Consider the following 16826-nt stretch of genomic DNA (forward strand, 5'->3'; position numbering starts at 1 on the left):
GTTTACAAGATGTTACCATTGGGAGGCAAAGGGTACACAGGATCTCTGTATTATTTCCTGTAACTGCATATGAACCTACAATTATCTGCAAATAAAAAGTTTAATTTAAAAAATTATAAATGTGCATAACATGATAAATTAATAAGGCTTCTGCCTTTCTACTGTGTTACACACCCAGTGTCTCCAGCCTCTTCATATTCACATGTTCAATATTTCTACTGTCTCGACTCTGTGTTTTCTGTTAAGCAGGCCAGTAAGCTCTTTGCTGACCCATTCAACAATTTATCATAACTTTGTCCCATCTTTGTCATTGGCTCTTATTTTTTTTACTTTATTTTTATTATCGACAATGTTACAGATGTTGCCATTCCCCACCCTTGCCTGCTTCCCTGCTCCAGCCTTTGCTCCCCCCTCCCTTTTGGCCATCCCTACACTGTTGTCTGTGTCCATGGGTCATGCATATATGTTCTTTAGCTAATACCTTCACCTTCTTTCACCCAGTCCCCGCCCTCCACCCTACTTTTGCAGAATTATTCAGTGTGTTCTGGTTTCATTATTCAGTCTTTGTCTTTCTAACTACAGACAGAGCCAGAATATTAGCATTCATACATGAGACAATTAGAAGGCTGCCTGATCTTATTTCCTATCATCTAACAAGCTTAAATCTGCTCATTTCATAATTAAGCATTTAATTCAAAATGGTTCTCTTTATGGATTTACGATTCCTCTTCCTACCTCCTGTATCCTTTGATCTCCTTTGGAAACTGGTGACCTAAGATGGGGCAGGAGAAACTGGAGTCAAAAGCCTGGCATTTTGACAGAACAAGAGCAAAGAATCAGCTCCACCCAAAGCTACGAATCATTCACTTAGCTAGAATACAGGATGTCAGAGAAGCAGAGAAAACAATAGATGTAAGTTCATGCTAGGTCTTCCAGAAACAGATGGTAGGTGAAAATCACCTCTTAGCCAAAGTATGGGTGGGGGGGAATTACTGTTCATCACAACATAAACACATATCACAGGCATCTCTCCAACTCTCCTTTTCTACAACTCCACAAATCCTTCCTATAAAATATACCTTTCTTCTTTTAATGATCTGAGAATTATTTATATTCTTTAATTATTCTGTATTCTTTTACTTATGTCCAGAATTATATTACTTAAATCTAGAAAGTCTGATCACAATTATAAGCAAAAGAGAGAATTCTCAGCCCTTCGAGGGGTGCCAAGGCTAATGGACAGGGCAATGGTGCAGGACAGAATACGGAAATCTTGTTCTTAGAATGGCAGTAAGCTAAGTGACTACACATCACAGGCCTCTATGCTATGCTGACTTTTCCAGACAGCTTTCCATCAAAATCCATGTTACATCCTTTCCCTATCTCCATAGTTACTACTTCTGCTTAGGGGCTCATCATCACTTTCCTGGGCACCTCTTAGCTCATCTCCATGCCCCCAACTCTCCCTCCATCTGCTGCAAATCAGAAAGTGGTAGTCCCCTCATCTCAATCCTTCAGTAGCTCTTTATCACATAAAGCTAGGTCTCCCAAATTTGCCTCATTATACAGCAAAAACCCAGGGTGGGGAATTAATAAAAAATAAAATAAAGCAGATTCTTCAGTATCATATGTTGGGTTCTTCCAAAAACAGACCTTGAGGCAGAATTTAAATGCGAGTTATTTTTGCAGGGAGGGAATCCCAGGAAGTAGAATGGAGACAGCCAATAAAGCACAGGTTTATCTAGCAGATGGCCAACATGGACAACTGAAGCTCAGTCTCACTGGGGAACTGTAGGACACAGTGTACAGTATGCATCATTTATTGCACCCAAGGGTCCAGAATTCTAGTATATTACCATACAGCTCTCCCCTGTCATTGGCTGAGGTCCATTCTTGAGGCCATCAACTTTGCCACTCTACAAAGCTGTGCTACATGAGAGAGAAAGCCCTCAGGTGGAAAACAGCAAACATGTACTAGAGCAGTGAGCTTCTTGGCTTATGAGCATGAAGTTGACCACATCTGCTCCACCCCACATCCATGAAAATTTTAATTCAGTGGGTCTGGGGTGGGACCCAGGAATCAATACTAGAGCAAGCATTTCATGAGATTCCTTTGAACAGTAAGTTGTAAAACACTGACCAATAACATTAAGTGAAATATCTTTGGTGGTCGTTACTAGTTACTAGGTCCTCCATGCTCTGGCTCCAGACTATTGACACCTCTGCCTAGTCACTTTTAAACCATACTGAATGTATGCCCTTCCATGCAAGTAGTATAGATGCTCTTCCGTGAGCATAAACTGTGACTTAAAAATTTTTATGATCCCTACAGCCAAATACTGTACCATTCATATAATAAATGCTCAACAGATGTTTGTTAAAGAAATAATCCTAAAAGATAATGGTATGGTATTATCTAAGAAGGTTTCTTGAACAAAACTATCTCCCATATTTACCAAAATAGTAGGTACAATTCTACTAGTGAAACTAAACAAATATATAACAAACACCTAGCATATGCCAGACACTCAAGAATTCCTCCAGAAAAATCCTGTAGCCTTCTTCAGCATGACATTAACAAAGATTTGCTAATAAGAAACTGTGAATTAAATCCTACAAAGGAAAGAAACACCTAGAAAGTGGTAGAAAGGTGAAGGATTCTTCAGGAGGAATTAGAAGCTTGTTAGATTTTTCCTACTTTGTGATTCTGCCAGGATTTTCCCCAGAGACACTACACTTTCCACCTACTTCACAAAGAGAGAGGCAGGCTAAAGAAGAAAGTCTTATCTCAGTGGCCCCGAGCTCTTGGGATTAAGACTTCTTCCAATGACCAGAAATGTGGTGCATGGGAGCCAGATGGTCATCCTGGGCTCTATCCCTCAAGTGTACTATAGCTTCCACAGTTTTCAAGCTACTAAGGTGCTATCTTGCAAATAAGATCAGAGAAGAGGTCTGGCCACATGTAAGTGACCGAAGAGGTCACTGTGGCTTTTCTCCCACTGTTTAGGATGTTAAGCACAGCACCTTGGCCATATTCCAGTCTGGATAATTACATTGGGGCTGGCAAACTTCACCCTCCAGCTCCAACTAAATAAAGTATTCCTTCGAGCTAGCTGCCATAACCTTTGTTATGCTGCGGTGGGCTATTACAGAGCTAGTCTGGACTCAGGAAGGCTGTATTTGTGAAAAATCAACACCCCTAGTATAACTCTATATACTAAAAATAAATACATTCCAAAATATCATTGGTTAAGGTAGTTATTTCTACTTTTTAATACGGTGTCAGAAACAATTAAAAAACTAATTTCTTCTCCATTTTCTCAACTTTTACCATTCATATAGATAACAAATTGAAATATCTGCAACATTAAAAAAGAAGGAAAACAAGTGCACATTCCACAAAATACATATTAAGTTTCTACTAAGTATGTAGGTAATGAGCACTGTTATAAGGGATATGGGTTACATTGTCAGCATAAATTTGAAAAATCTCCGAAGGGAATAATTCAATTTAATTCTCCCAAATGCTACCGCATTTCTGAAAATATGAATAGGTAGTATTTACTTTTAAAAACTGCCATACACAGGTCTCCCAATGAAATACTTTTTCTATCCACTCCTACAATAAAAGAGTCTATAGAACCTTAAATTCAGTGTATGTGAGTTTGTATGAAAATATGTGATGGAATGAGAAAATATCCTTTTTTGACTAACTTGGAGGGTAGCAGATGGGATGAAGCTTAGATATATATTTATTTGTTTCCTTGTCTTTAGTAATCATCTTATTTGTGTGGGTGAGAGTTTATAGACTATAATAGCAGAAACTGACATAAGAAAATTGAAAATGTAAATATCTCTTGTTTACAGCTTCTCTTTACTATATTAAAAACAACATAAACCAAGCCCTTTAGTGTTCTATCATAAGGATGAAAACAACAAAAAGGAAAAAATGTAAGTACTGTATATGCATTTGCATATATACATACACACATTATCTTGTACATGAACATAGCAGAGGGAAGTTCATTAAATTTCAAGATTCCAGTGGATTAAACTAAATGTGTGAACTGCAGCATGTTTAATATCACATAACACAAAGAGAAATGGTTCAGGAATTATAAATAATAATAACAGTGACCTTAAAATTCAGATTAACCCAAAAGAAGTACTTGCCCTAGACAAGCTATAACCAGCCTGTGGAAAAAGGTTTTTTAAAAAGTTAGTGAAGTTCACTTGAAATCTGCCAAATTATTATTCTGCTTGAAAATCCTTCTAGCTAGAACAAGTTAATAGCAGGCTTCTAAAACTAGGTTAAATATGCTGTAAATCAATTTATTCCCCCCTACAAATCTGCTAAAGTGCATGCTTTTCTGGTGAGAATGGCTCTTCAATGACACTAATACTGTCACTTCATTGTTTCTCCAACCAGTCCAGTCTGAAATTTTCTACTTAAGGTATGGTATTAAATGCCTACCTTTATTATAAGTAATAAACAAAGGAATACAGATTCTTTAAAATAGCATAAGAAACCTCAAAACATATCACCCATGCAATGCACTTTATTAGTTTACAAGAAATGCTCAAGAATGCATATGTGATCCAGGTTTGACCTCCAATAATCTATTCATTATCCTTTCAGAGTTAAGAAAGAATCTGCACTACTACCATCTCTCACAGATGACTTGTTCTCCACAAACAGGCTTCAGGTTACAATTTTAGCAAGACAGCTTTGATAAAAGACAAATGAGAATTATGCAATGACACAGTGTGTCTCACATATATTACAAAATCCAGATCACTACACCAACAGTATGTCTATCATGTTGCAGACAAAAGACTGGAATGAGTTATTAATAAGCTATAATGTTTAAACTCCTTCAGATTTACAAGCTGACCAATACAATTTTCAATCTCATCCATGTTTAAAATTCACATAGAGAATAATAGATCAGTAAAGACTGTCCAGAGCTGTATACAATTACCAAGGCAAAGGACTGGGCTTCTTCACTTTGGGGAAAGGGGTGAGAGTCATAGGACTTTCAGAGATAAAAGGCAGAATACACATTATACAACGTATCTAAAACTATAGTCTAGTCTAGTGTCAAATCGGAGTTTTTACCCAAAAATATTACTGTATTTTCTAAGTATATCTCGGTTACAAATTTTATGTAAATAAAGAACAAAAAAAGAGTAAGTCAGAGGAGGAAATAAAGGCAAGACACCCTGGAGATGGTTTTGTCACCAGAGTCTACTCACATCACTTCACCATGCCTCAGTGTCCTTTAAAATTAAAGGGTTAGGCCAGAACATCAATCTCTAATTCCCTCCTGGCAGTTAAAATCCAGCCATCTATTTAAGTATCATGGAGAATTCAAAAGTTTTGGTAAAATCCTACAAACACCTAGGGTAGCAAAAATTGTGCTCACTGACTATAGAGGGAAGAATAAGAAGGGACTAGGCATGCCTCCCAATCTTGCATTATTTGGTATACACACTAGGTTTCATAAGACCACTGAAATCAGATGCTTCATTTCATCCCACAATAATAATATGTCTTATCATAATAAAATGTTTAAATATTCTTTTTTAAAACATCCCCAAAAGAGGCAGTTTCACCTTACTCAAATGAAACTCCGCAAATTTGCCTCATTTGAGGGTTGCAAAGCTTCAGCTACAATAGGAGTATCAGGATATGGAAGCAGCTGTCACTGCTTTGTTTTTCATTCACAGTATGTGGTTGCCAAGCAACAAAATACTATTGTCTGTTTCCATGATCTATTGGACAATTCTACTGTTGATAATGCTTTCTACAGTTTAAAACAGAGCCACCTTTTGGACAAGAAGACATGAGAAAATCTTCTAAGGATGACAACATATATATAAACAAATACATTGAATGTGCCCCATGTATATAAATATATAGCTGTGTGCTGATACACTTACTTATATTTGTATATATGTATATGTGTGAATATATACATTCTTCTCCTACCTACCTCCAAGAGCATCAAATTTAACAGGCAAAAAACTAGCATCTGAATCCCTGAGGGAAAATGAAGGCATGACTTAGAGATATGAAAACACAGTAAGAATTATACTCTCAACAATAACAATAATTTGTTCGGCTAGATGTGTCAAATTCTGTTTTTTGAATACAAAGTTCTCCAGCAGTAATACAATTCTGTCTATCTATATAAAAATAATAAATGGAAAGCCTTTACTACCTACTTTGGAATCATCTAATATATTTAATTTGCTACCTTACTTAATGGTATGTGAACCACTGTATACAAAGATAATAATTCAAATGGGAAAATTTGGTTGTTGTTTACACCCAAGAAGCTTAAAATACATTCATTTTTTAAATAATTGAATTATTCTCCCTGGAATAGCCTACCGTGATCCCCACTTTGTTTTGATGTGGGTCCCTGGGGAATAACAACCATGCTATGTTACTCTTGCATATTTCAGTAGCTTACAAATAAAATAACCCAGTGTATTCAATATAAAGTTGTCAACATTAACTTGCATCAGTTGCTTTTTGTTTTGCAACAAGGCTTCAAAAGATAGGAATTACAATGTTCTGAGATGTACAGACACAACATCAAAACAGCCTGAAGGAATTAAAGCTTCAAAATGCAAGAGGCAATCATGCTTTGAAAGGAAGAGAAATCAGTAGCATTTATGCCTACATATTACTTCTGCAAGGGCCCTAAATAATACCAGAACAATCTTTGGATTTTATGCAATGCTCACCCATCTTCCTTCACAATATTTCAAAAGTGTTCTAACTTAACTATTTTAGTGCATCCCCGTAGAGGAGCCTCTGAAATTCACTTTTTGAAATTCATTACCAGTAGCAAATCTATATATTACAAGAAACTAAGATAAGGAAAATCCACTAAATGGATTGACGTTATTACTACAAAGTCCCCCATCATACGGGCAAAATAGAAACAAAGTGTGTTAGTAACGAACTAAATACAGTACTCCCATAATTACCTCTTTCCCAGAGCCCTCTTCAAAAGGCAGCCACCTCCACCTCTCAGGAGCGCCCGTCTGGATTTCTCTTTCACGTCTCACTCCATAAAAGACCCACGTCCTTCGCCTTCAGCTCCCCAAGCTCGTTCACCAACGTCTCTCCTCCAAAAAAAATAAAATAAAAAAAATTTCTTCCTCATTTTTTCAACCTTCTTCAAATCCCTTAAGCACCCATTACATTGTCCAGACTACTGGATCAAATCTGCAACCCAGTTTGCCACGATCCCCACCATACGCACGTTTCCTTCATTCTTCAGGACCTGTTTTTAAAATCGCTACCACCGAACAAATACAATGTTAATAAAAACAGGTTTGCAAGGCTATTTTTTAATGTCATAGCAGTAAACGGTTGTGCGAGAGAAAAGGAGAAAACACAGTAGTGTATTTGGAGGAAAAAGGGTGGGTGAGTAACTGTACACAATGGGACGCGGGATCCTATCCAGCAGGGATTCGATACCCGTAGACCCCACTTCCCCCAAGTACGCGCCGCAACGGGATGACAACCACAACACTCCAGAACCACCACCACCCTACGGAAAGGAGGCGGGGTTACGCCTTCAGCCAATCAAGGCCTGCGAGCCCCGGTGTCCAACCTATGGGGTGGCGGTGGCCGTGCCGGGAGAGAACCGGGGTGGTCAGGGAGGGGCGAGTCCGTGGGAGGCGGGAGGCGCGCACGTGTGGAGTCTCGGAGGTGGGGAGTCCAAGAGGAGCGGGCTCTGCCTGCTGGCAGCTTCCAAATCCAGCTACCCAGTGCCTCTGTTGCCTCGGGCTTGGTCGGGCAGTACTTCTCCCACCAAGGAAGACCCATCCAAGGTGTCTGAGTTCCCCCGCATTAAGGGGACAGTCACAAATAACAACAATAGTACCTAGCGCAGACTAAGCAGGGAGGAAAGTTTCCGACCCGCACCACAGCAGAGTCCGCCAAGGAAGAAAGGACAGGGAACACAGGGCTTGCGGGTAACAACCTGGGAAGAAGAGGGCAGCGGGAGGGTTGCGGGAGTAGGACGTGGTCCTGCGTGTGGTTCAGGGGACTAGGGGAGGCGGGGTGCGCTGTCCAAGGTGCAGGAGAGATAGGAGGCGCGCGGCGAGTGCGGAGCTCGTAGCCAACACTGGCTGCGGGCCGCGGGGAAAGCAGCGAACAGCTGTCTGGATCTCCAGACACCCCCGGGCTTGTAAAAGTGACAGGGCTGTAACACGGATAGGGCGAAGTAAGGCTCGGGGGGGGGGGCTGCGCTGAAGCCCCCATGCTTCGAAGCACCCATAGTACCAACCTCACCTCTGGCTCCATCCACCTCTCCCCACCCCTCCCCATATCCCGCCCCAGCCCACTCCCCTCCGAGCCTCTGCCCCGTTGCCGTGGCGGAGGCGGGGCTGGGGAACCCCGGATACAAGCCCGGACGCCCCAGGGATGCCGCGGGCCCCGGAGCTGCTTACCTGGGGCCGCAATACCAGGAGCCGGGCGCGGCTCTTCCTTGTCTCGGTGTCCTCCTTCTCCGCTTCTCCCGAACTCCGTCCCGAACACGGAGCTGCAAGAAGCGGCCAGGCTGTACCTGCGGTTCTCTCCGCCTCCTCCGCCGCAGATAGGGGACGCCCCGTGGCGGCTGGAAGCCTGTGTGAGTAGCGGCGCCCGAGAGAGTATGATCTGCTGAGGGGCGCTGGAGACTCCCCGGCTCGGGGCGCGCGGGCGTGCGCACGCGCGTTTGCAAGTGGAAGTGTGTGTGTGTGTGTGTGTGTGTGTGTGTGTGTGTGCGCGCGCGCGCGCGCGCTCCCCTACGGGGTGGGGGAATCCAGAGAGGAGGGGAAGAGAGGCCGAGATGCTCGTAGGGACCGAGGCGAAATTCTTCACACCCGAAAATCAGTCAGCCTGAGGAAAAAGAATCGAACGCGCGTCTAGCAGCCAGCCGAGCGGCGGCTTAGGAAGAGGCGGCAGCGCGGCGTGCGCGGACTCCGGTTCGAAGCGGGAAAGAGCTGAGCGGAGCGCGCAGCCCTGGACGCAGCACAGGCGGCGCCCGCAGCCCACTGTCGCGCTGCCCCCTCTAGGGAGGGGCTGAGCAGCTCGCTCCCGCCCCAGAAGTCCGAACTCATCCGCTGGGTGCAGGGCAACAGAAATCTGGACCCCACGCTTACCACTGCAATCTTGGAGGCTTCGGTACCCGTGAAGGGCGATCCCTGTGCACGTGGCCGACCACTGGCTGGAGCCAGCCTGTGCAGGGGCTGCGGGCGTGGAGTGGCCGTGGAATCCGCCCGTACTCGGCCCACCGCCTGGCCTGGGTAGAGAATGCGGGGACGGAGAACAAACGGGAGTAGGTCCATGAAGGATGCTATTGGTTTGCAAGGTCAGGGAGGTGGGGATGCTTCTCACTCCGGGTGGAATTTGCCTTTTTTCCTTCTTGGAGGCCACTTTTCCTCCAAGTTATCCACATCCCAGGTAAAAGTGCTGGCCTCCTTTGTTCGGATTCAACTAACTGTGCAGGCATCTGAGCAGTGTCTCTTTGAAGTCAGGCTCCTTCAAGAAGGGGCTAGTGCGGTCACCCTGACGACGTGAGCCTCTTAAACTCCCTAGACCCTCATTCATCCAAGCCACATTATATACCTCAGAAATAAAAATTTCAAGCACATTTACATACCCTTGCTCCTTAGGGACACACTGTCCTAGTAGTATCCTTTTCCATGTCTATTTTAAATAGTGCACTTTTATTCACCCAATAATTTCTTGAAGGGTCGACTATAAGGTCTGAGTGATACTTGAAGTAGCCTCCAGGTCAGGAATCCCCTGAGAAGGGATTATGTTTTGTATACTCTTGCATGCCCTCCAGTAATTAGCACAGTAGCACGTACTTTGCGTACTTTTCGTGTTTTCTATAAATGTTGAATGAATCATATTGTTTTCCAGCTTGGATCCTGGGAAACTCATTACTACCCCACCAAGCTTGCATGATTTTAACTTACGCCATTTCCCTGTGTGTGTGGCTATTTTCCCCTCTGGAAGCCAGAGACCCAGTGTTAAAGAAAGACAACAGAGACTACTGATCCATTGTGCAACCTTTCCAGAGGGTGCAAGCAGAGAGCACTCTACAGGGAAGCCAACGGGATACCCCGGGTGTGAGAGGCTAAAATATGGTTTATTTCAGTCCTGGGGGAATCTAATCTTTCAAAACATGAATGTCAGCATTCATTAGCAGTTTATAGTGTCCCTTCTAAATTAGGACAGGAAAACAGTTTTATGAGAAATGCAGCTTTCTAAAACCTTATCAGGTACAAGCTTTTCTCTTGTAAAGAGCCTTACTTGATGGCCATCCGCCAAAAGATACACGGTCGCCCAAGACTACTAATTCTGCTCTACCACAAAGCCCACATCCTTCAGCTTTGGCATTTCTACAATCATACCTTTAAAAGCAAAAGTCCTCAATTTTCCATCGCATGCTAAATTTCAGTTCCTTTGAACTTAGGCTCTTCTATGAGCTGCTTCTGTCTCCACTCATGATATCACAGCTTTGAAATATAACTGCAATAAACTGGAAATTAAAATGGATCTATTTGGGTGCTGCCTGTGTTCTCTAGTTAGGTGTCCCTTTAAATGACTTCTCTTCTGTCATTCAATTTAAAATCTTCTTAGAAACCATTTGCTGTGATATGGGATTAAGGTGCCTTTTTTATGTTAAAATCTTAGATATTTAATTTTTTTACTTGAAGCTCTAGAACTTACAAGAGGAGCAGAAAAACTCTAATAACCAAAATGGACTCAATGGCCAACCTTTAAAGTGGGTATGCATCACAGTCTTTTGAAATAATTTCAAAGATTTGTTTTCCTTAGAAAGTTCCCTTTAGGATTTCAACAGCATTCTATGTCATTTTCTCACTTGGGGGGTTGAAGAATGTAACAAAGCCATATCTTCTCTGATGACCACCAAAGAGAGCAGTCTTGTCTTTGTAAAAAATAAATACATTTATTTACAAGAAGCCAGCATTTGAAAATAAGGATGAAGGGTTATAGCCATCTTAATTTATGTTAATTTAAATGATAAACAACAGAAAGAATAGCAATATAAGATATATAGTATTTCTGATCCACTTAAAGGTAAAAGTTTGAAGGACCAGCTAAGATTAAAATGGTATAAACCATACAAACCATAGCTCTTCATGTTACTTAAACACTAAATATAGTAAAATGTACTACTAAAAGATTTGTTTTAGTATGTTATTATTAATTGGATTGAGAATCAGTAGCATAATTATAAAGGTCCTATTTTTCTTCCAAAAAAAAAAGGGAATGTTCCTTAGTATAACTGCTCTGTTCAATTTGCAGCAGCGCAATAAACTAGTCAAACATTAACTTTCTCAAAAACACAATATTAGGAAAGAATAGGGTATGTGGAGAAACACTTAAAACTGATCTAACCATAACTAACCAATTTATTTATTTATTTATTTATTTATAAAAATATCAAATCTATTTTATTTATATATAAATATAAATTAAAATATGTATGTATTATACCTCTGAGGACTAGTAAATTTAGGCTGTGAGGTGTACCATGAATTCCAAAGTCAACGCCTCATGCTGGGAGCAAATTGCCCCAAATTCTTTAAAGTGACAAGGCAAGGACCGTTAACTGAAGTGCTGTTGTAGATTTTAGTGGCTGTGAGCATGCATAAAGATACAAGTAATTTCCCCCATAATTAGGTCCCAAATAACTTAGGCCATTAGAATTTTAAATGATTTTAAAAAAATGCCTCAACCTGCATGTGGACACAAAATGCCAACTCTGTACACACAGAGTATATAGCATAAGGTCAAGAAGAAGTCTTCCTTTATCCTATTTGTAAGTCATGCTTTGATACACAGCTTTATTCCAGATACTACTTAGGGAAAAAATTCTGACTGGAGATCAAGCATCTTTAGGAAAATCAAAAATAAAAGAAAAAATCTTATAGTTTATTCCAAGCAAAAGTAGATAGATTTTCTTAGTTACCAATGCTAACAATTGAGATGCAGGTGGATATATGATACCAATGGTTCTTTATAGTTTATGGACTTATGGGTTTTCTGAAAGTAGAAGAAAGCTATGGATGGTTTCCTCAGGAAAGTGAACATATGAATATACAAAAACATTTTGAATATAACTTGAAGGACTTAAGGGAACCTCTTTTGAAGCTCTGGTCAAGAACCCCTGTTTAACATAGATCCTTTGCATTTATGGCTGAAGGGAAATGAATTGGTAGGTTTACTAATGTCCTCACTTCAGTTTTTAATCTAAAGAAGATGCATAAGCAAATCAGCAAACTGAACAGGTTATTTATTAAGTACCTGCTTAATAATCAGTTCTGTTCCTAATGCTGTGGTTATTACCAATGAAGTATAAAACACAATCTATCTTAATCTTGAAGGAGCCTAAAACCTAGCTATTGTTGTTCTGGGAAACAAAACAGTGAACACAAGCATAATTTACCACTTGACCACGTACAACAAACTTCTACTTGAATTACCAATACAATTTAATGAAACCATTTGTTAAATAAATAAACCATTCCGTTGAAAATTATTAGTGGCTAATGTATATATGTATATTTTCATGTTCATATTCCCTAGTAATAATCACTTGGATTAGCACATGCTGTATAAAGTAGAAAGCTATTCTGTTTCTTTATTCTGAATTTTAGATTGGGGATAGAAAGAAAAGTACTGATAAGAACAAATGAACCATGCTGTCAATGACAGCTATGGATTATCACTGAGGATCCCTGGGCAGAGTGGAATCAATTAGAATATGCTAGAGTTTATATTCAACTGATTTAAAAAATAGTAAACCAGCAGTCTATTCTTGGGTAATTTTAACATAATATTTTATTATTACTCTTTAAAAATTTTAATGTTGACCCCCTCACATTTTTTCACTTATTAACACAGAATTATTTTTGTTACTGTAACTTTTAAAAATACAAGTCCCTTATTAATTCATAACAAAATTATAAAGAATGGGCAAACTATAATCAAAGGAAGGTTAAACTGATCTAACCACAACTAACCAATCTATTTATTTATTTATATATAAAAGTATCTAATCTATGTTATTTATTTATATATACATATAAATAAAAATATTTATATATTGTCCCTCTGAAGACTAGTAAATTTAGGCTGTGAGATGTACCATGAATTGGGGATAGAAAGAAAAGTACCTATAAGAACAAATGAACCATGCTGTCAATGGCAACTATAGATTATCACCGAGGATCCCTGGGCAGAGTGGAATTGATTAGAATATGCTAGAGTTTATATTCAACTGATTTAAAAAATAGAAGGAAGCAATAAGTTTTCAGTGCTTAAAGGTAGTGTTACCATCAACTTCCCCCTCACTCATAGGGTGGAACAGCCATAAAGCCAGTCAGATCATTAGAGCTATTGAAAGCCCAAGTATCAATGTATTGAACACTTTACACAGCCTGCCTTGCCTCCTCAAGGGCCCCAGGAAAACCAGGACTGTCAGTCTCATGTTTTTACTTTTCCAGAGGCAGTCTTAGTATCATATAAAAATAGCACTGGGCACCAAATCATAAGATCTGAGTTCAAATCCCAGCCTGGCCAACAATTTGCTGTGGTACCTTAGTTAACATACTTTCCAAGTTTCGGGTTGGCCCTCCTGTGTAATGTGGATAGTAACTTTAAGAAAATAATGGAAAAGGGTTCCTCATGTTGTAGAAGGTCAGTAACTCTTTGTGTACTCTTGCTTCTAAGTCAAATGTGTGTGGCAGATAATTGGAACATGTACATGAATTGGAAGCTCCTATAGAAATTCTGGAAGCCTTCGTTAGATTATAACTGAAAGAACGTTAAACTGATTTGATGATTCCTGGGAGTACTTTCCAGGGATATTTTAAGAAAACCACAGACAACCAAAAGTTGGCAGAAACAGACACATGAGGAAACTGTGGCTTCCATAATTGTAGAGGTGCTGTAATTCTATAAATTCTGCTGCTGTTGCAAAACCCAAGCTTTTGTGTTCATTTCTTTTTGATTAGTCTATTTTTTTCCACCACACAGATTCTGCCTCCCCAGTGGTGCCTTGCCCTGCTAATTTAGCTATGAAAACATTTATTTTAAAGATTAATACCAACCTTAAAATTAAACAAAATAGTTCACTGTTTTCTCCCCCTTAATTGTGAAAGCTGTGTGTTTGCTAATGGGTAGGGGTGGATAGTCAATACAGAAATGTATAAAGAAGAAAAACTTTCTGTAACATCACCTCTCAGGCACCAACCACCATTACTGTTTTGTTATATACCCTTCTTTACATGTCATTCAAGTTGAAGTTCAGCCATTTAAATGCTAGCATTTTAACAAAAACAGTTACACTTTCACAAAAAGGTCCCAAAGTGTTTTTGATTTTTTTTCCTTTCATACTCTCTCTTTCTAAGATGGGATCTTTGCTCAGCAAGTCCTTTATGGGATTTTAGCTAGTCATCCTTGAAACTTGGCCTTTTTATTTCCTCACTTTACCACTTCTTACAATGAGCACATTTTAACGACCCTTTTAAACTTAATCTCACCTTCAGCTGACGTGTTCTGGAGTCACAAGCCCTGCTCCTTGGCCTCTGGCCATTCTGTGGATGCTTTGCATTACTTAACCTCCACCCTCAAGATGAGGTCCAGCTCTGACCTTGGATCTGGCACTATATTTCCTGATGGAGCAGAAAAGATTCTTGATTTTCAATAAGTAACCAGAGTGTTTACTGGAGTAGCCATCTACTGGTTCTGCAGAAAGTTAGCCTGAAGGTAAATTATTTGAGTTCATGTTTTATGTCAATTGCTGCAGGCAAAATCAGAGAATTTTGGGGTTTTTTTGCTTTTAAAAGTCCATAAACATCTCTTCACAATGCAAATGCTGGCTATAATTCCAATAGATTCTCCTACTTTTGCAATTGAGCATGTTCACTATTTTACCCAAGAAGCTATCATTATTAATGAAATGTATAGCAATGTTTATAATTTTGCCAATTTGCTAGTTGTACAGAAGGCTGTTAATTCCTAGAGTAAAACAACCCCAAACCAGCCTATCTCATTTTGTAAATCTAAGAGACCAGCCTCTCTGATACTATTTTTGAAACAAAGGCTAAAGAACTGATAGTAGGAAAGAAGGAAAAAATAAAATAAGGTGAGATTAATTATGTATAGTAGTTCTCTGAAGAATATATACCCTACATTGTAAATTGTGAAAGTTTTAAGTAAATAAGTTACCATTCTGTAAGTGCAACTTATATAAGAAAGTATCGAGATAATAAAATACAACATATGAGAGAAGCTATTGTCTTGGAAATGTTTTACAGTACTTGGCATAACAATATGCATTAAAAAGCTTTAGAGACTTGATGGCATGCCTCTAGCATTAATCAAAGAAGAGAGCCATTATATTTAGCAAATCAGAGATTTTGGCAACAAGAAAGATGTCCTTTTCTTGCCCAGGATCACTTATCTTGATTCTTTCCTGTGCTAGATGCTACAAGTTTTTTTGTGTAGGTCCACCTTTGGCTGAGAAGTAGCCTTGGGCAGAAAGAGTAGCAAAGTCTTTATTGAGAGATACCAAGTTTACAGCATTGGATCTGAAAGATGAGGTGAGAGCAGAAAAAACAGAAAATTTGAAACTGGGAGGCGAGATGAAGCCAGTGGTCCAGACCAAGTTCATGAGTTTTGAGTAGCCATGGAATACCCCACATGCAATATCTGATTTGGTTGAAGCTCAAAGAGATGGGTGCTCTCCACCTTCATTTCTTTTGGTTTAATTCTCAAAAATCATCCTTTAAATTAATATGATAAAACCACATTTGACCAGAATAATGAAGAAAAATTATTAGTTTAATGACTTTATGGCAATTCTGCTGAAATACAGTATGTTGTACATCTTTGAACCTAATCATAAATCAGAATCACTATAATAAATATAAATATTTAATAATAAAACATATAGCATAGAAAAGTAAAAATATGGTGAGACTTAAAATCAGATTGAGCTGGATTTTAATCATGAGTCTATTGCTCTCCAAGTGAACTAGATAAGTTTTTTAAACTTTTTTTATTCTCACTTGAAGATGTGCTTATTAATTTTAGAGAGAAAGAGAGGAAGAGGGGGAAGAAAGAGAGATGTAAGAGAGAAACATTGATCAGTTGCCTCTCACATGTGTTCAACTGGGTCTGACCACCTAGGCATGTGCTCTGACTGGGAATCTATATTTATGTAAATACAATTGACAGTTGACCCTTGAACAACACAAGGGTCAAGGGTGCAGTCAAATATCTCTGTATGACTTAAGTTGGCCTTCCACATGTGTAGATTTCCAAACTTAGATAGGAAATATTGTTTTTGATGTGCAGTTGGTTGAATATGTACATGCGAAATCCAGGGATATGGAGAGCCAAAGGTATATTTATTGAAAAAAATCCATGTGTAAGTGGACTCGTGCAGTTCAAACTTATGTTGTTTAAGGGTTAACAATATGTATATTGGTTCTTTTCTCTGAAGAACCCTAATACATCCTCTCCCTCCACTACATGGACTTTTGAGTTCACACATCTGCTTTCTCTATATTTCTTTATGATGGGAGTTATCTCTTGTTTCTATCAATGTACTAACTATAGAGTCTTCTCTCATCAAAATAATTCATTAGATAGAATTGAGAATATCTATTTTTCACTACAAATCACTCTTTTTATTTACTTTCCATGTCAAGACTGTTTCTGAATCAATAAAGTATAATTGTAATTCAGTTATTTAAATATATTCATATATTAA

At 39.3% G+C, this 16826-nt stretch overlaps 1 long non-coding RNA gene across 1 annotated transcript in view; it reads right to left on the reverse strand.

Moving 5' to 3' along the window:
* LOC118497352 overlaps nucleotides 1–9292 on the reverse strand; it is a 307937-nt gene extending 298645 nt beyond the window's left edge. The window contains exons 1-2 of the long non-coding RNA XR_004899878.1: nucleotides 8476–9292; nucleotides 7037–7143 (exon numbers count right to left, since the gene is read on the reverse strand). This is a non-coding gene — a long non-coding RNA (uncharacterized LOC118497352). The remainder of the gene's footprint in view (nucleotides 1–7036; nucleotides 7144–8475) is intronic.
* Nucleotides 9293–16826: the final 7534 nt, after the last annotated feature.

This window comes from Phyllostomus discolor, chromosome 11 (genome assembly GCF_004126475.2).
Source record: "Phyllostomus discolor isolate MPI-MPIP mPhyDis1 chromosome 11, mPhyDis1.pri.v3, whole genome shotgun sequence".
NCBI lineage: Eukaryota > Metazoa > Chordata > Mammalia > Chiroptera > Phyllostomidae > Phyllostomus > Phyllostomus discolor.